Consider the following 19973-nt stretch of genomic DNA (forward strand, 5'->3'; position numbering starts at 1 on the left):
ATTCATACTTCACCCTGGGTCATCGCTCACTTCCTTGTCCTTATGTGAGCTACACTTCCCAACATTGATTCGGTTGACAAGATCTTTGCTCTGTTCATTTGTCTCCAACACCGCCTTCACACACCAACCGGTTAGCTCTGCTTTTTTTTAAATTAATTTTTTTACACACAATAGCAAGAACTTCCTTTAATTCGGAATCTCCATTTACCCATAATCTAACTTGGATTTTAATGTTATTAGTATGCATAATGATCTGATCTCTGATAAATCTGTCAAGGAAAGTTAAAAATCTGTATGTAAGTGCTAATTGTTTGAGTGAAGCAACATGTGCATTTTCATTCTGTTCATGTTTGCAATTAAAAACGTCTGTCTATAGCCCCACACACGGTAGCTAAAAGCAAGTATCCAAATCTTCCAAGGCATGAATGAATTCATCTCAACTCCTTTTCTTTGTTTTTTTTGTTTGAGATCATACATTTTTCATCCACATGGGCCAGGCAGTCTAACAAATTTATTTTTCCATTGTGTAGATTAATAACCCTGTTAAAAAGTAGATGAAAATTCAGAAAAACTTTCTCCATTCTTCCCACCTCGTGATAGGTTCAGCATTTCCAGCTAAAATGGAATGGAGGTGTGAGGTTTAATGGGTTAAGACTACTAACGTTATTACCCAATATGCACAGTAGATAAGAGAAAGGGTAGCACACTCAGTCTCGTTTAATAAATTACTTTGTATATATAGACTTGAGTGTGTACAATCTCAGTCTACATTAAGCCTTCAGCAGTCTGGAATTGTATGAATAATTCTGCTCAATGAGCATACTGTGAATGACCACAAATCATACCGTACCTCAGTGTGTATACCGCATTGATTAACAGGATATAAAGAATGTCCCTAATCGAATAAACTGGACTGCAACTCACCGCAAATAGGCTCGGCAAGCAAGTCACTGCAAAAACCCAGAAGGTGTTGGGTACAACGTGCGTAGCTGTGCATTGTGGGTAATATTGTGTGCCACCTTGCCTTCCGATCACACATTGCATTCCAATTGCATGTCCAGTCAAGGCAGCCCACAGAGATGAACGTGGCACAGCGAAGAGTTCCAAGACCATTTCAACGTTAAAGCAGTACCATATTATCTCAAGGTTGTAACTCAGTAGAATCTTCCTTACATTGGATCCCAGGTCTTTTTAATCAATTAAGTAAAATAGTTAAAGCACATCTTCCTCGTCCAAAATCCAGACAATATTTTAGATTTTCTTTGAAGATGATTGATATAATTTCAACCTGCACAAACAGTCCTCTGGAGTTAAAGTTCATCCTTGTCGCCAATTTGTATCATCACTCATGGCAGAGTCGGGAATAGATAATACTTTAATTTAGAGTACAAGTGTTCAGAATAACCCCAGTACAGGACAATAGCACCAGCTTCCTCTTCAGTCTTCTCTCATCTGCCTTGCATCTTCAATATTCCAGTAAGGAACTGAAAGGATTCCAGAGCAAAGAAGCCTTTATTACAACACAGTTTTAACACAGCCCTTCATGCAATATAACAGAAGAGGTCTCGGGTGGTGTCTCCACAAGGTCCCAGATCTCCATGGAGCACTTGCTGAGGGAGCTGTGTAGAGGAGCATGTATTTATTTAGAAACGTTTTATATAGCGCTGGCTACACCCATGGGTATCAGAGTGCTTTATATAAGTATGTAGATAGTACAGTCAAAGTATCATAAGAAATGCACATCATAAAGTGAAGATACAGTGGAAAGTGCAATATTCAGATGAGATCACTATAGGGAAACATATTAAACATAAGATTTGCATTGGTAGATACGCAACAGAGGGAATTGATTTAAGGCCATGATATAATGGGTATATACATATTTACAACAACAAGAGGAATTAACTGCATGGTCAGTATATAAAGAGAAGGTTTGATGTGAGCGGAGGGGTGAAGGAGTGGAGGGGAGGTGTCGGGGAGAGGGAGGGGGCAGAAAGGGTAAGGGAGAAAAACCAAATGGGGAGGATGGGGAGGCGGATAGGTGGGAGGGAGGGATGGATATGGGCCAACACACAAGGAGTGAGAACATTTAAGGGCCCCAATATTTGTTGAGCAGGTAGAGTTTGAGGTCTTTTTTTGGAGCTGAAGTAAGAGGGATTGCAGTGTAAACAATAGGGAGGGTGTTCCATATGGTGGGAGCATTACCAGAGAAGGAATGAGATTAAGAGGCTTTATTTCTTTACAGAGGGGGGACAAGGAGGAGAGAGTTGGTGCTTCTCATCGGAGGTGAAGGGCTTTGTGTGTGGTGCAGGCAATTTTGTAGGCAGATCTGCCTTCGAGAGGGAGCCATTTAAGAACTTTAAGGGCAGGAGAGATGTGGTTGAAACGTCTAGTGTCCGTTACAGGTCTGGCCGCAAGGTTGAGAATGGTTTTGAGGGGGGCAAGGTGGATTTTGGGGGTTCCAAAAAGGATGGTGTTGCCGTAGTCGATTTTTGAGAGGACAAGGGATTGGACTACTGATTTGAAATCTTCCTCAGGGATGAATAGTTTAATTTTTTTGAGTTGGTGGAGTGTGCAAAGTGCTCCTTTAGCCGAGTTTTTTATGTGCGAATTGAGTAAGCTTATTGTCGAAGGTTATGCCCAGAATTTGAGCGGTTTTGGACAAGGAGAGTGGGCAGTTGAGGGCATTGAGGTCAGAGATCCACGCTTGGATAGGGAGTGAGTTGTTTTTAGGGGAGAAGAGAATAATTTCAGTTCTATTAGGATTGATTTTGAGGAGGTTGGAGTGGAACTAGGATTGGATGGAAATCAGGGTGTTTTTAGATGCAGGACATCAGAATGGGATTTAATGTTATAGTATAGTTGAGTGTCATCTGCGTATTGGTGATAGTTGATTCCGGCTTGTTTTAGTATTGCAGTAAGGGGGTCCATAAGAGGTTGAAAAAGTGCTGAAGAGAAAATAGTCCTTGGAGCACACCAAGAGAGACTTGAGAGGGATTCGAGAGACAATTTTGGATTTTGACTTGTTGAGTTCTATGTTGAAAATAGGAAGTGAGCCAATTGAGGACAGGACCATTAAGGCCAAACCGATACTTGAGTGTGTTAAGTAGGGTTGAGTGGTTGACTGTATCAAATGTGGCAGAGAGGTCGAGGAGAATGAATAGGGAGGCCTCGCCCTTATTCAGGGCGTGGTGGATGTCATCAAATATTTTTAGCAATGCAGTTTCAGTCCTACAGCCTTTACGGAGGCCTGATTGTAGAGGGTCAAGTAGGTTGAAAGTGTCAATGTGTTTGTCCAGTTGGAGTAGGGCACATTTTTCAAGGGCTTTGGAGAGGAGGGGGAGGTTGGAGATAGGGTGGAGGTTGTTAGGGTCGTCAGGGTGAGCTGTAGGGTTTTTGAGAATGGGGGTGATTTGATCAAGTTGGAGGGATACTGGGACACACCCCGATGTAAGGGAGTTGATGATGTTGGTCCAGTATGGGACGATGACCTGTTTAAGATCTTGGACAAGGTTAGAAGGGAGAGGGTCTTTTGTGTGAGATGACAGTTTTAGTTTAGACAAGATATTAGAGACTTCATATTCGGAGACAGGGAGGAAATTATTCCACGAGGCTTTGTTTTTAAGTTGTTGGTGGGCGTGGTTGATTTCAGGTTTGATTGTGGCAGGAAGGAGTGGGGATGAAACAAGGGGCAAGGTGGATAAGGTGAGGAGTACAGTGGTGGAGTCCGGGGTATTCTGACGTATGAGAGGGGTCTGAATTTGAGTGAAAGATTGATCAATTTTGTCAATTTTTTCGGTGAAGTAGTTGACGATTTCTTCACATTTAGTAGGGGAGGCTCTAAGCTTCAGGGGGGTAGCTGGGGTTTGCAATTGGTGAGTAGGGATGCAGGCATGCTTAGTTGGTAGGTAGCTGTGTCTGTGTGGTGTATTCTGGATATGTTATTGGCTGATGTTGCGGCCATGGTGATGTAGGTGAAGGATCTTTCCGTTTTGTGGCACACCAGCAGATGGTGGTGGAGCGTCTGCGGTTCAAGGCACAAAGGAGAGTGCTGGGATAGTGGTGAGTTGGGGTGGCAGGGATTTTGGTGCTGTGCTTCAGCATGCCAGCTGCACACATCCTCCTTGCTGCCAACATTAAGTAGATCCCGAGAGGGTGGAGGAGAGAAGGGAGTGTTGGGTAGGGCTGAGGAGGAGGACAAAGACAGTAAAGGAGAGAGATGCTAAGGAATGAGGGAGTGCAAGAAATGGCATAAAGAGGCGAAATAATAAGAGAAATGGTACCGAAAAGTCATAAAGTGAGAAAAGAGTAGAGAAATGGCACAGGTCAGTCAGACTGAGGAAAGAGTGAGAATTGGTACAAAGAGGCAAAAAAGCTAAAGAAAAAGCACACAAGTGTGCCATTTCTCGCTTTTCTCAGTAGGTTTTTTGTGTCATTTCTTCTCTTTTGCCCCTCGGTGCCAATTCCTACTTTTTCTCAATTTCCTGTACCATTTCTCTCCCTCTTTTGACCTCTTAGAGAGAAAAGTGAGAAATGGCAAAAAGAGAGAGAGATGGCACAAAGAGGGAGAGAAACTACATAGCAAAGTCAACGTGAGAAAAGATGGGGAGAAATGGCACAAAAGGCAACAAAATAAGAGCACTTAAACAAAAAAGTTGCAGTAAGTGTGAGAGGAAAAGGCACGAAGAGTAAGAGAAGGCACAAAAAGTCACAGTAAGAGTGAGAGAAGTGGCACAAAAGTCACGGAAAGAAACTGAGGTGAGAGAGAGAGAGCACACAAGAAAGAGACAGACAAAATGGGTGCATGGTGGCCCAGGAGCTGTGTCTTCAACAGCCTTGACCGGTTGGAAGATCGGTCTCGGGTAAGTCCAAAGGTGTGGGGGGAGCTGGGGCTATCCACCTGCTTTGAAGTCTGCCGTAAGAGGCTGATTACTTAGCGGTAATTTTGATAACTCAAATTGCTAGTCTTCCTTGCCACTGACCTCACATACTTGATGTGAGTTCTGACCCTGAAATAAATGATACCCTGTTTGTAATTGGAAAGAAAGCTAATTTTATTTGCCCATTTGTGGATTTAGCCTTTTTTACCATTCCAAATAACAAATACTTGACCAAAAGATCCTACCAATCTGAAGGCCCCACCTGTTTCATATCAAGCACCATCACCAACCAGTCACAAGTCCTAAACCCACAGACAAGTCCCTCAGAAGAAAGAATTGGCATTAATAAGGACTGTAATGAAGACAATTAGGAATCTGAGTAAAGAAAGTTATTGATAAGTTATTGGGTCATTACTGCCTCATCAGTTTTTTCATCATAGTCCTTACATGTATAAAGAAGTACCAAGAAGGTGATGAGATAGCCAAACAAGCAGAGTAGGCCAATCAATTCAAAGTAGAAGGCTAGCTGCAAATATGACATCGGGAAAGGGACAGATCTGTGAGTGCTCACACACAATGAAGGAAAGATGCGGTACAAGAAGGAGCTAGAAAGGAGTCCAACACAAAAGTACTATGGCCCGCCAATGGCTAGTCACATTAATGTGGCAGTAATCAAACTAGAATAAGTAACAAGAGGCACAGGTCAATGCATTAAATTAAATGAATTTGCATTTGTATAATGCTACATAAACCGCAAATAGTTATCCAGGAACATTTGCACTTGCCTTTCAAAGGAAGGAACAATGACTGAGAGTGGTTTGTTGAAGCTTAACTGTTCGTTTAAAATTAAAAAGGTAGTTTTTCATCTATTTTTGAAGACTCATACAGATGGGTTGAGTTCATCCCTATTTGACAAACTTCTCACTGAAGACAATGTGAGGATGTGGCTTATTATTTGGGGATGACTAAAGTCTACCACAAGCAATAAAGGTACTATATTGTTAGGTGTATTTAAGGTTTTCAGGAATTTAAAATTATACAATTTTCAAGCTCAACCCTTGGTAGCTATGTCACAGAGCAGACAACTTAGAGAAAATGGGGAAAGCTTTTAGAAATACTAAAACAGTTAAAGTAAAAAACACAACAAAATTTAAGTTCCAATACAATGTATAACACTAGAGTAACATTTAATGAACATATTGTTAACAAAACAACAAAAAGCCAATCAAGAGAGCCGTAGATAAGACCCTTTTTTACATTTTAAGTAAAAATATTGTCACAAGTGCCAATGGGCAATGGTAGTCAATGGTCGCCGTAAACCGGGACATAGATGCGATTTGAGGCTTACCATGATAGAGTCCAGGTTGGATACACCTTTGGTGGAAGGGGTTAGCAGGTTTGTCCCAGTTCTCCAGAGGCAAGTCTCTCCTGTAGGCTCAAGGTCCAGTCCAGTTGGATTGGATTCGCTGGGAACTGCAGGAGAAATGTCCTCTTGTAGCTTCCCTGCACACAAACCGGAGGCCAGATGGCTGACCATTTTAGTCCACTTCTTTGTCCTGGGCAGTACAAGAGAGAGCAGGTCTAGTCCTTTAGGGCTCCTATATGCATACAGAAAGTAGGTCCAGCTCTCTTCTGTTCTTCCTACGGTCCTGTAGTGAAATGAAGAAAGTGTCTCAGAATGGCATATTTATTCCTGGCAATAGATTGCAGGTGGGGGTGACTCCTGACCCCTCTCAAAAAGTCAAAGTCAAAAAGTCAAAAATTTATTTTGTGTTGGTACTCAACAGAGGACCACAATAAAATTTTACATTTCATATACGAAAAATGCTGCACAATTAGTACAAAGATAAAAATTCTTTTAAAAATTTATACAAGTTGTAACAAATAAATTCATTCAAAGGTTGTCCACATATGTCCAAAAGTTCTCTCCCCCTAGTGATTCTGCAAGAGCGAAATATTGGATTAAGATATCTGGTACGAGCTAGGGTTACTTTATGGTTAGGACACACAAGCAGCAAATGTTCTATACTTTGATCACCACCTGTGCACAAGGTACACATAGGAGATCCTCCTGGGAGCCATCTGGAAGTAAATACTAGGACAGGTAGAATGCCCAACCGATACATTGCGATTGCTCTTCTTACTCCATGTGGCAGGGTAAACCCAATATAAGTTTGGGTCTGCTTATATTCGAGCTTTTCCACAAATGGCTTATAAATAGACAATTTGTTGCAGTGTGAGCAGTCCAGGTCGTAGCTCAGTTTAGGGGTGAAAGTTTTTAAGAACAATTTTAGTTGCGCTGGAGTCCAAAAGCTCAACATTTCAATATCAATGTGTGCCAGCCGAAATGCCATAGCCAAATTTTCCAAAAACACTTGTTTTTTCGGCTCTACACAAAAAGTCTCTTTTTTCAAGGCAGACCTTAGAGTATTCTCTTTTGCATGTATCAGATTGTAGGCCCATCTTATTACGTTGGCGATAGCTATTGCGTAAGAGCTTACGACTGATAATTCTAGTCTCAGTGCCTGCACAGGTACAGCATCGGAAACTTTCATAATCCTTCGAAGAATTTTCCCCTCTTTTTGATCCATGAAAGCCCATTGCTTTATGGGAATGTATTCTGTCGCATAAGTTAACACAGGTGGTATTTTTACTCTATATGTCCCCAACAGTGCAGAAAAATGTCTATTCCCTGTTGCACTGTATAGTTTCAAAAGAGCAGAGACATGAATATCAGCTTTCCTTTGCAAGTTAGTTACCTGGGTTGTATTCGTTAGATTTTTGGAGAGAATCCTCCCGAGATAAGGATAATTAACTACTTCTTCTAACTTTTCTTCCCCGATCTTCCAGGTGTACTTGGCGCTACGTTTTCTTTCTGAGAAAGCTATCACTTTGTTTTTTTTTATATTAGGTATGAGGTAATTTTCTTTTGAATATTGAAACAGAATGTCCAATGATGTCTGCAGTCCGAAAGGAGTTAGATCTAATAATACTATATCGTCAGCGTATAGTAATGAAATTACACTTTGCTGGGCAATCTTTGGCGGTAGATTAGAACCAGTTTGCAATCGGTTAGGCAGATCACTTAAGTAGAGGGAAAAAAGGAGCGGGGCTAGAAGGCACCCTTGTTTTAAACCGTTCTCCGTTAGAATTCTTTTTGTAAGTCCTTTTTCTCCCCCCATCTGGACTTGGCACCAGGTAGTAGTATGAAGGTTTATTATTGCTTGCAACAGTTGTTCTTGTATTCCAAGCCCCCTAAGTTTTTTCCATAGGGTAGGTCGATCGACCCGATCGAATGCCGTTGAGTAATCTATAAATGCGGCATAGACTACCTGGGATTTCAGGGTAATATATTTATCAAAGATTACCTGAATTACTGCTATGTTATCCGTAACCGAATGCTTAGGCCTAAAGCCCGCTTGACACATGGGTATCAGTCCTGACGTAAAGGCCCATTCTTTCAGGCGATCTAACACCTCTGCCGCGAACACTTTGCCGACTGCATCCATGAGCGCAATCTGTCTATAGTTTCCAGCTTGGGTTCTGCTTCCCTTTTTATGAATTGGGATAATTATGCTCCCCTGCCAGGATTTTGGAATTTGTCCAGTCTCAAAGATGTAATTAAAGAGAGGGCATAATAATTTGCTCCATTCTTTCGGTGCAACTTGTAGCGCCTTTATCGGGATTTCATCTGGACCAGATGCGCCTGTAGATCTTGCTTTACGTATATTGTATTCCACCGAAATGATTGTAGTTTGTATTAAAAAACTCTCGGCATTTTCATATTTCAAATCTTTGCTGCTTACTTCGAGTTTTGTTGGGTTTGCTTTATAGAGATCTGAGAGATATAGTTCCCAATCATTCGGGGGAACCGGGATCGATTGTAGATTTTTCTTTGTGCCTGTTATTTTCGCGATTAAGGACCAGTATTTACGTTGATTATATGTTCTTGCAGCGGTCTGAATTTCCACCCAATTACGATCCTCAATAGCCCTTCTTTCCTTTTGGTTCTCCCGCCTCAGTTGGTTCTTTAATCTGTTTATTTCTTTCTTAACGTTTACTGAAGATTTCATATATTGGGCACGGATGAGTTTGTTTAACTGTTTTTTTATCTCGGAGTTCTTGTGGGAATATCCATTTTTTCCCTCCTTCTTTTTAATTTTGCTTTTAGCTCCTGGTGGAATCATACTTTGGATAAGTTTCTTAAAATCCTTAATTATTGTTTCAAAATTTTCTATAGGATTTTTGGAGAATCTTTGTTCCAAAAGTTTAGAGTGATCAATTTTTATCATGATTTTTTCAATGGTCGAAGAATTCCAATAGATACGTCTCCGTACACTTTCCATTAATACAGAACTTTCGATATAAATCATATGGCTAGGTTCGGAATTTTTAGGTATCCAATTAGTTGTCAATTGCATAATTGCGTGATCACTCTCCATACAAAATTGGTTGGATAATAACAAAGCAGTATCGAACAAGTCCTTGCTGCTTATGATGTAGTCTATAATGGATGAAGACCCATTGCCTTGCCTGGTAAACTTTGCAGGAGTATCTCCCTCAATTGCTCCATTCAGTAGTAATCCATTGAGATTTATTATTGCCGATAATAACAATCTACCTCTTTTGTTGGTTGCTAGACCTTCAGGGAATTGTGGGATTATGATGTCTTGACCTACTTCTGCATACAAACTTGCCCACCTATTGATTTCAGAATCGGAGATTTTACTGTTAAAATCCCCCGCTATTAAAAAGGATGAATCGGTATGGATCTCCATGATGTGCGAGATCGTTTCTATAATATCCAGAAAGGTGATGTCATTTTCATTCCCGGGAGGAGCATAGACATTAAATATTAAGATTGCCTGTAATAGAGCAGTGTTGTGTTTTTTTACAGATATCTGAATGCACTGCAAGTTGTTAGATTTTGTGTCTATTATTTCTTGATCCCACAAATAATCTTCTCTTAGCAGTATAGCTAATCCTCCTTTTGCATGACCTCGGTTAATTGACAGTGCTAAATTTTCATATACAAAGTACCCTTTAGGTGTGAAAGATACAGTATCCCATGTTTCTTGTAGAAGCAATATGTCTGGGAGGTTTCTCATAACCAAGGACAATTTGTTTGCGGTTCTGCCAGCGATATTCCACGATATTATCCTTAGTCCCGTGCTAAACAGAATGTTGACCAAGGTTAGAAATTTTATTGCTATTTAGAATCTCGGAGACCCAAGCCCAGGACTCAGTAGTTGTATGCTCTTCAGACTTCTTATCAGTTTTGCACCATACTGCCCTATGGCCTTTATTCACCAGTATTTTAAGATTTGAAATATCTCGATCTTCAGTCGTGTTGTTTGTTCGCTGGTATTTATTAACTAGAGAGCTGGTGATAGCCTGTATTTGAGCATTATACCCATTTGGGGTATTAAAGTCCGTTGGTTCTTTTGCTTCCACTACATCGTAACCGTGTTTGTGTAATATTTCTTTTTCCTTTAATATTATGCCTGGGAGAACTGTTGACCAAAAGGTAACCAGTGTCAATTTGTTGTTTTGTTTTTTTGGAAAGGACACAAGATGGATTTCATTGCTAGTCATTGAATCTAGCGCCCTTATATGTCGTAGTAGGTTTAAAATCCTTCCTCTGTTAAGTGGTGCCGCATCAATGGGGAAGAGTTCCTCAATTTGTAGAGTTTTAGTAGATGGTCCTTCCCCCTTTCTAAAGTAGCTGTTGTTTTCTTCTGTGTAAATATTTTTGCTTCGATCTAATTGCTTGAAACATTTGGTAGGGATGTATTCCTTTGCTGTCGGGTCTAGTTGAGGCATCTCCTTTTCACAGTTGTTACTGGTTGCAACTGGTTTTTTATCGTCTTGCGACTCTCTGTTAATATCGCATTGATTTTCTTTGGTTTCATTTGAGATTACATGTTTTTGAAATTTTAGTTTACGATTATTCCGTTTTTGGATCCTTCTCAGAGGCTTTCTTCTCTTTTTTGTCCCTGATGCCATATTCTTTTCTTGGTTCTTGTTGGTTTGTTTTTCTTCATTTCTTTCACTCATTTCATTAGTGATACTTGTTCTGGATTCCTGAATATCAGGAGCGATAGTGTTTGTTGACTTATTCTCTGCCACGGTCTTGGAAAATATTGGAAAGTGTTTTAAATTCTGCTGGTGTTTTTCTTTAAATAAGTTTTTTAAAGAATATATCACTGAATCATTTGAGCTGTCGATTTTTTGTTTTTCTTGCTTTTGGATGCCTACAGTTTGAGTATTTTGGTCACACGTTTTTTTCTTTTGAGGTTTTTCGCAATCTTTCAGGGTTCTCTGCGGTTCAAGGTGAGTTTTGTGTGACGTATTGATTTTTTGTGCTACGTGGGAATCTTTGTTCTTTTTTTCTTCTACCAAATGCTTTAAAATACCTATTTGGACATCCAATGTTTGATCAGAGTTTGCAAGAATGTTACTGAGAAATGAAAGAACAGATTCCAGTATCTCTTGTAGAGAGAATAAAGCTCTAGATATTGGAGGGACGTTATCAGTAGTATTATTCTCGTTTCTAAGATCGAAGGGACCAAGAGAGGGAGCAAGCAAAACATTAGGTGAAGAGGTATTATTAGTTGTTCCTAGATCCTTTTTCTCTATTGTAATAGATTGTTTGCTAAGGTTTAGATCGTTAAATAAATTTGCACCCCCACTGTTTTTTATAGGGGTTACAGTTTTCAGGTCACTCGTTTCAAGAAATGACAGAAGAAAGTCTTTCGGAGTGCTTGAGAGTTTGTTACTTAGGTCTAATTCCAAACATCCCTCCTTTGTTTGTGAGCTATTTTTCATTGGGGTAGATTTAGATATGAGTTGTTTTGACTCCCCAACGGAGACTTTTACTTCGGGGTTAGTGTCGTTGCTTAATAATTGAATATCTTGGATCTCTTTAGGTATGAGTGTGGAAAAATAAGCTGTAATAGCTGGTGTATGGGTTAAGCGACCTTGTTTAATAGCCTTATCCGTGGTGATTCGTACTGCATTTTCGGTTCCCATTCTTTTCATATAGACTGTCCGAGATCTTAATTTCTTAAAGCCCATTTGTGCACCGATAGTTGACAGGGGTAATGGATCCCTTTTATCGGCTCTAGTACTGTTGGGGTTTGTTATATTTGAGATGAGTTTTCGAGGGGCTTAAATCCCAGATGAACTCACAATAGACAAATGTGACTATTTACGGATGAGCAAACTTGAGAACATACCAGACACTTATACTGATGGTACTTAGTAGGGTGGCCCGTCCCGTCCTCGATCGTCCACGGACGGCCACAGACGGCCCGCCCTTTGTCCGGGCTTAGTCCCGCGCTTGGTCCCGCGCGCGTCCCGCGTCGCGTGAGTCCACACAATACTTTATGCGTGGAGCCGGTGGGCGTGTCCGTGGGCGTGTCGCCTGGGGGAAGAGGCAGCAGCTGCTCCAGGCAGGGGCAGCTGGTCCTCGCAGTCCCCCGGGCTAGCTGTAGTTCTTATTTACGCCCTTGCCTCAACCCTGGAGACTCAAGCTGGAACGACGGTCAGAGCAGCAGACGGCAGCTCTCGCTCACACCAGCGAGTCCCTGGGGAGGCAGCAAAGCGGAACACGGAGCTCTTGACAATCCTTCTCCTCCGATAGCGCAGGCAACAATACAGCGATCCCAATCTCCTCTCAGCAAAGACAGCAGGCAGGTGAGTGACCCCTCTCTAACCAAGAGAATAGATGTTCCCAGGAAAACCCTACCCCTTTTACAGCAGGTCTTGTGTGCCCTACAGCAAACAATCCAACAGTATCCCTCACTCCCTAATTATAAGTGGGACAAACCCTTCTCCCCTTGTGCAGCTCCTCTTTGGCCACCCAGAGGTTGGGCCAGGGTAATGAGCTGCCCCTCCTCTGTGATCACTCTGAACCAGCTCTAGAGACAGCTTTCTCCCAATTGGATTTGGTGCCTTCCTGACTGAAAAGATAAAGGAAGGGGCCTGTTCAGGTGTCATCGAACATCTTGTGACAGGGGAGGCCCCTTTGAAGTTCCTAGGCATAGACCAGGGGCACAAAACACCTTCTCACACTCAATAGCAATTTTTAGTCTTCATCAGAGCTCAACACTCAGTAGGCCACTGCTATAAAGCTAATGCAAATCAGCCTTCATGAGTTTCAGCAGGAAAAAGATAACTTTATAAAAGTTACTTTTTGGTGGTGGCTAGGAATACAGCTGAATAGAACTTTCCCAACCCTTCTCTGCCCAACACAGGCCTAATAAGCAGACACCTAGGACACCCTGGGGCGTGGAGACCATAGGGGCGATTAGTCATAAACTGCTGGGCACAGACTGGGATGAATGCCTAGGAAATGATGAATGGAATCACACTAGTCTGATTAGCACAGTGCCATCCATGCCAAGCTGGAAAGTGACACAATCTTTGCCATTTCTATAGCAAAGTCTGTGCTAAATTTGTGCTTAAAAATGTTGCTCTAAACCAACAGACATTTGAGGTGAGCGTATTCAGATTGTCAGTGGTGTTGTTGGGTGCTCAACATAGGAGCTGATTGCCACCTAAACTTGGGAACTACTCAGAGTTATCTGCTTGCATAGCTTATGAAGCCCTCTAAGCCTGAAACAGTATCATTTTGGCTTATACTGGGTGCTCTCTTGTGTGTGGGTAATCCTAAACCTCCTTGAAGGGCTCTAATGACAGCGAAACACACGTCAGATGTTGCTTTTATTTCTTCTTCTTTAGATATGAAGGTATTTCACCAATTCAAAACCATAATATTGTGCCTGCAGTGGTAAACGGCTTTTGTCATTTTACAGGTCGGCATGGACGACACTAGCTCCTATGCTTAAAGACTTTGATGTAGAAATGGCCAAATACTTTATCCCTCTCTAACTTGGTGTGGATGGCACAATTCTAATCCTTGCTTTAAAACCTTGCTGGTAAAACAGACATTTGGGGTGAGCAGATTCAGAATGTTGCTGAGAGTTTGTCCCAAAATTCTAAAGTTCTTTTTTTGTTCCTTTACTATTGTTTTTTATGTTCTTTTCCTGAAAACTTTATTACCCCAGACCACTCTTTCACGACAATATCTCTTTCTCTCTATCACATTAAAGAGGTATATTCTTACATCATTTTTTTACACATCAAATTCTTCCTTAGTGTTTAATCCTGGGGGCATATTACTGTTCATATTTATTATTCACCTCTTCTAGTATTCTTAGTTGCTGCTCCCTATTTCCACCTCTGATGTCGGGGGCACTGAATCAATCAGAAAATTTGTCAACTTTGACACATCTCTACATGAATTTCTTTAAAATGACGGGCTACTGGGTAACTTTGGTCGTTGTTCTTAATTGTCCTGATATGTTGTTATATTCTCAGATCTACTTTTAAAATAGTACTACCAATGTACATTTTTGGGCAATTACTTTGAAGAACATAGACCACAAATTTGCTCTTACAGTGCAAGGCTGTTCTGATCTTGTAACTGTTGTTAGACAATGGGGACCTGGTTTCTTTTGTGTTGACCCCAAATTTACAGGCGTTGCATTTAAGTCAGAGTTTAATACCTGGGCTCCCCGTCAACCTGTGTTCTTGGGTCTGTCCGTCACGGCTGCTGGCTTCTATCTCTTGTCACAGAGAATTCACCCGACGGATAGTCATCAATGGTTTTGCTGGTAGTGAGTTTGCTATTCTAGGATCACTTCTGATAAGATGTCAATGAGAGGAGAATATCCTTCTTATATTCTGATGTTCTCTACTGTACCCTGTGACCATTCTCAACTCATTTTGTTCTTTTTTCTAATTCCCTTAGAAATGGCACTTCTCTGAAAAAGAATTTCCTCACAATCTTTTTGATTGACTTTGCTAATGGCACTAACCAATACTCTTGCTGTGACCACAGCTTAAAACCTTTCCTTTAAATCTTCCTGCATTCCTCATAGTATCTCTGTCACTACAGTTCCGCATCATTCTAAGATTCTCCGCGTAAGGAATACTGAATTTAACATTTTTTGGATGAAAACTGCAGGCATGCAACAGTGAATTATCTGCCGTATGTTTCCTATATGTTTTCGTATGGATTTTGCCATTTTTCATGAAGACTGACAGGTCTAAAATATGCACCTCACTCTTGCTCCTGGTGGTGGAAAATTGCAAGTTTAAAGTCATTATTGTTACCTGCTTCCTACAGCTAAAATGTCTTCGACCACAAACACCCTATTTAGATTCAATTGTCCATTTAGGGGTCACGTTGTGCAATCCATTACAAGGGCTTACAGGTCCATAATAATCTGGGCTCGTTTATGGTGCACCTATCTGGATGCTTTATGGCAACAGCCTAACGGTGGCTCGGGAAGCATCATTAGTGAGGTGAGGGACGGTCAGGCTGGAGCAGTGGCATCCATCCAGCTGGGCCTGTGCCCTGTCTTAACCCCTTCGAAGCTAATGACGAGCTGGGCTCGTCATGGCGCTTACCTGCCGTGCGCGGATGACAAGGCCAGCTCGTCATGAAATAAAGTAAAGCAACAATTCCCAGCGCAGGAGGGGAAAACGCTTAGCAGCCATGTGGTTAATTATTTAGCTGATATTTCGCTGTTTCCAGAGCTGAAATGTATTGCATCCCAGCTTCGATTTAGCAATAGGTCCTTGATGAATCCTCACAAGGGACTGAAAACTTCAAAACTGTTACGACCAGTGGTTGAGCATATTAAAATATGACCGACGAATTGTTTCACGCACTGCTGACCACAACTACTGCATTTAAAAATATATTTATCCATTACACTACAGGGCGTCGTCTGGGAGTGAGAGATCTATTTACTTTGATAAATTAGTTGTTCATACACTGCACACAGCAGAAATTAAATTACGCCATGGTCGGCTCTGGGCACTTCCATGTATTAGCAGCTTGGAAAGATATCCAGGAGGAATGCACCCGCGTATGCAGGTTGAACTCATTGAATAATTAACATATGTTATATTTTTGGTGCCAGGCTGTGGCACTCCACGCGGAGTTGTACCCAAATGAAGCGAATGCAAGCATTATTAATGAATACACGTTATACAATGCGACCAGAGACCAGCGATAAAAAATACCGTAATAGGAAATTAATGGTGTTGAATGAGTATTAGATGTGGGTATCTAAACATGTTTATTTTGTTTATAAGGATATGAAATATGATGAAAATAATGATTCTTTATATCGTTTCTTTATGTCGATAATAACCAATGTTATGCAGGAATGCATTCATTTTGAAAATGTACGTTACCATTTCAAGAAGTTTATTAACAAGATACTTTAGATACATAATCATACACTACATAGCAACCAAAACCCTAGTTCGGTTCAGGCTAAGACTGAAAAATAACTAATCAGTCAATCATTTGGCCTAAGTACCCCAGACAAAGCAACAAATAACACCAGACTGACAGACCAGGTTGTGTGCCACGATAATTATCTACAAAATCGTCCACATCATTTTTTGTTACTCTCTCTTTATTTATCTACACTACTAAAGACCATTTTTCCACTACCATGGCACAATCAATAAAATGCTTTTTGCAGCTAGTTCAAACACATGCATTAAATCCTACAAATATTTAAAAATGTACAAATGTTGGAAGGGCTTGAGTTAAATCACAAGCAAGTGAAATTGCCTTAGAGATAGCCAAATAACATATAGATGGCATACAAAGTGCATTCTCCCCCCTCCCCACTGCATGCTTTACAAGGCCCCAATTCAACATCAAACTCGGGAGTCTTGCTTGATTTTCTGCAGTGTGCTTGTTTATTAAAAATTAAGTTCACAGGTCAACTACTTCATTGACCCCCCATTTCTTTATTTATTAGTAAAATATTCCATCACAGTATATAAGAATAAACTTGCACTTATATACAATATACACTCATTTACCGCCCATTCTCCAATGGGCCTTTGATTTAACTTCAGGGTTGCGCCAGCAGGCCACAACCCAGATCACCTGCTCTCTTTACGTTAACCCCCTTCCGGTCAACAGAGCCGCAGGTGAGGAATGTGCCCTCACTTGGGCAACCAGCAGCCTCCGGGGTAGGGCTGAAGAGCCAAGGCCACCAGCAGGTCAGCCCCAACTCTCCCGCCAGCCCAGAGTCCAGAATGATTTAGAAAACCTGTTCAGAGGTAAAAACTGTCACTAGACAAGAAGTTCCCGTGGTATTCTTGTCCGGAACCCCGCTACTGCCCTGCCTGAAATCCTTATTACAGGGATGGGTGGGTGGGTGTCTTCTCTAGGCGACGTCCGACTCCTGGGCGGTCAGCGGACAAAGAGGGGGCCTCTAAGATGGTCGCGGGCTTTTATGCCTCGCGCCCTACGACTACTTCCGGGGCGTTCCGCCGCCCCCGTTCCTATTGGTCCTTGCACCATATCCACTTCCAGGTCGACTGACTCGGAAGTGAACCTACTCTGGGTCGGCCCTTTGGCTGCCACTAGCGACGCCATTCCCCGAAGGGGGGTGGCGCCTTGCATAGATAGCATACAAAGTGCATTCTCCCCCCTCCCCACTGCATGCTTTACAAGGCCCCAATTCAACATCAAACTCGGGAGTCTTGCTTGATTTTCTGCAGTGTGCTTGTTTATTAAAAATTAAGTTCACAGGTCAATTACTTCATTGACCCCCCCATTTCTTTATTTATTAGTAAAATATTCCATCACAGTATTTAAGAATAAACTTGCACTTATATACAATATACACTCATTTACCGCCCATTCTCCAATGGGCCTTTGATTTGACTTCAGGGTTGCGCCAGCAGGCCACAACCCAGATCACCGGCTCTCTTTACGTTAACCCCCTTCCGGTCAACAGAGCCGCAGGTGAGGAATGTGCCCCCACTTGGGCAACCAGCGGCCTCCGGGGTAGGGCTGAAGAGCCAAGGCCACCAGCAGGTCAGCCCTAACTCTCCCGCCAGCCCAGAGTCCAGAATGATTTAGAAAACCTGTTCAGAGGTAAAAACTGTCACTAGACAAGAAGTTCCCGTGGTATTCTTGTCCGGAACCCCGCCACAGGGCGAGGCGCTTACTGGCGGACTCGACCTCCCCCCCGCGCTCGAGAGCTTCGGAGATGGCCCCTAGGACTGTTTCTATAAATATCTCAGTGCCCGCCTCAGACAGGTGCACTCCATCCTCCGCGTATAACTCCGGCCTGGTCGTCTGTATCAACTTGTGACGAATAGTTCTAATACTAGATTTTTGGAGGATTTCCGCCACTGACTGGTTCAACCTTTTAATAGATTTGTTCACTGCTTTCATAGGTGCGCCCCGCGACCAAACGAGCCTCGGGATGACTTCTGACCACATTACTATGGCTTCCGAAAAAAATGCTTTTGACCGCTGCTAAAATAGAGAACAGGGACTCCTTCACTTCTCTCCTTCCGCCCGGAATCATATTGTTGCCTCCGCAGTGCAACACGAATACATCCGGATAAGGCATGCCTCTGGCCAAAGCCGCCTTAACATCCCTCGGGACGTCCGCTAGGCGCTGCCCGCCTATGCCCACCCAATGATGATCACAACCTTGCATCATGTTCACCCTGTCTTTGAGCGTCTTTTCGAAGTGTGCCCCCGCCCTGCGAATGAAGGAGTGGCCACACCAACATATTTGGATTCTCTTAGGGGAGGTACCTATAGTAAACATTAAGAAATACGATGAGAATGAACCTAGGCAGAAGGGAACGGAAGGTTAATGATACAGACTTGTTAAACTAATTGCGGGCGGACATAACGTTCATAACACGCTGATTTCCAGCGACCCAATCTCCTAATTGCATGTTCGGGCAGGCCTAGGCCAGCAGCTGTTGTCGCTGCTCCAATTCGGAACGAATGGGATGTAAAGTCGGTAGGATCAACTCCGATCTTTGCAAGGGTCATTTTAACTACTTGTGTGAACTGGAACCTGGTAAGGGGTAAACCACTCTCGTGAACTAACAATCTATCATCCGCTCCCTGAGGCCTGACTTGGATGAATCCCCTCAGCAGGTTAACTGGACAGAAGGGCTCCCCCTCTACTCTACCCAATTGTAACCAAGCCCCTTTACCCAAAGGGTCCGTCTTCGATCTACGAACTCTAAGTTTCAGGACATGTTCCGCCTCGATTATGTCCGAGCACCTTAGGCCCCCCTCTCTATCTGTCTTAGACGCTGGGAGTAATTCGGAGATCCGCAATGCTCCACAAAAGCTAAGGCATAGGCCACCCGGAATAATTGCGTCTCATATGGGGAAAAACAAACGAGCGGCAGTGCCTCCAAGATTTTAACCAACTTCCCTACGTCTATAGGCCTTCTGGAATCTTTTTCCCCTGGTGACAAGCGCTCCCAACCTCTCATTGCTCTTCTTACCCTCTGATCCTTTGTCGGGTCCGGAACTTCCTGTAACCCTGCATAGAATGCCAATGCCGACAACTGTCTTTTCATGAATGCCACTGATTTCCCCTTCTCTTTTTGTTGTACTATGAAACCTAACACGCTCTGAGGCACAAAGGCGTCCACTAGGCCCGCTCCCCTTAAGTATGCCGTATAACAATCCCAGGACTTTTGATACATACTCTTAGTCTTGGGGGCCAAGGATGCAGATATCAACTCGGCAGCCGTGGGGCACCAAACTTCCATAGCTCCGCTGGGAAGGCTGTCATTGTCGTTTCTGCTTGCGGCCAATGCGCCCGGAATTCTGTCAACTTAAAATGAGACAATGCATCAGCCGCTTTGTTCTCCACACCTGGAACATGTCTAGCAGTGAAATGGACATTGTGGCTCAGGCACTGCAATACTAACTCTTTCAACAGCCTGAGCACCCAAGTGCAGGTTGCTCTCTGGTTATTAATCATCATGACTACTGACATACTGTCCGACCAGAATATAATACGCCTGTTTGCAAGCCTATCCCCCCACAAGTGCAAAGCTACTACTATGGGGAACAACTCTAGAAAAGAAATGTTATGGGTCAAACCTCGCTCTATCCATTCGTCTGGCCAGTGCTGCATGCACCATTTGGGGCCCAAAATCGCCCCGAAGCCAATACTCCCTGCAGCATCAGTGAATAGCTCAAGGTCAGCGTTTGAG

Source organism: Lissotriton vulgaris, chromosome 1_1 (genome assembly GCF_964263255.1).
Source record: "Lissotriton vulgaris chromosome 1_1, aLisVul1.2, whole genome shotgun sequence".
Classification (NCBI taxonomy): domain Eukaryota; kingdom Metazoa; phylum Chordata; class Amphibia; order Caudata; family Salamandridae; genus Lissotriton; species Lissotriton vulgaris.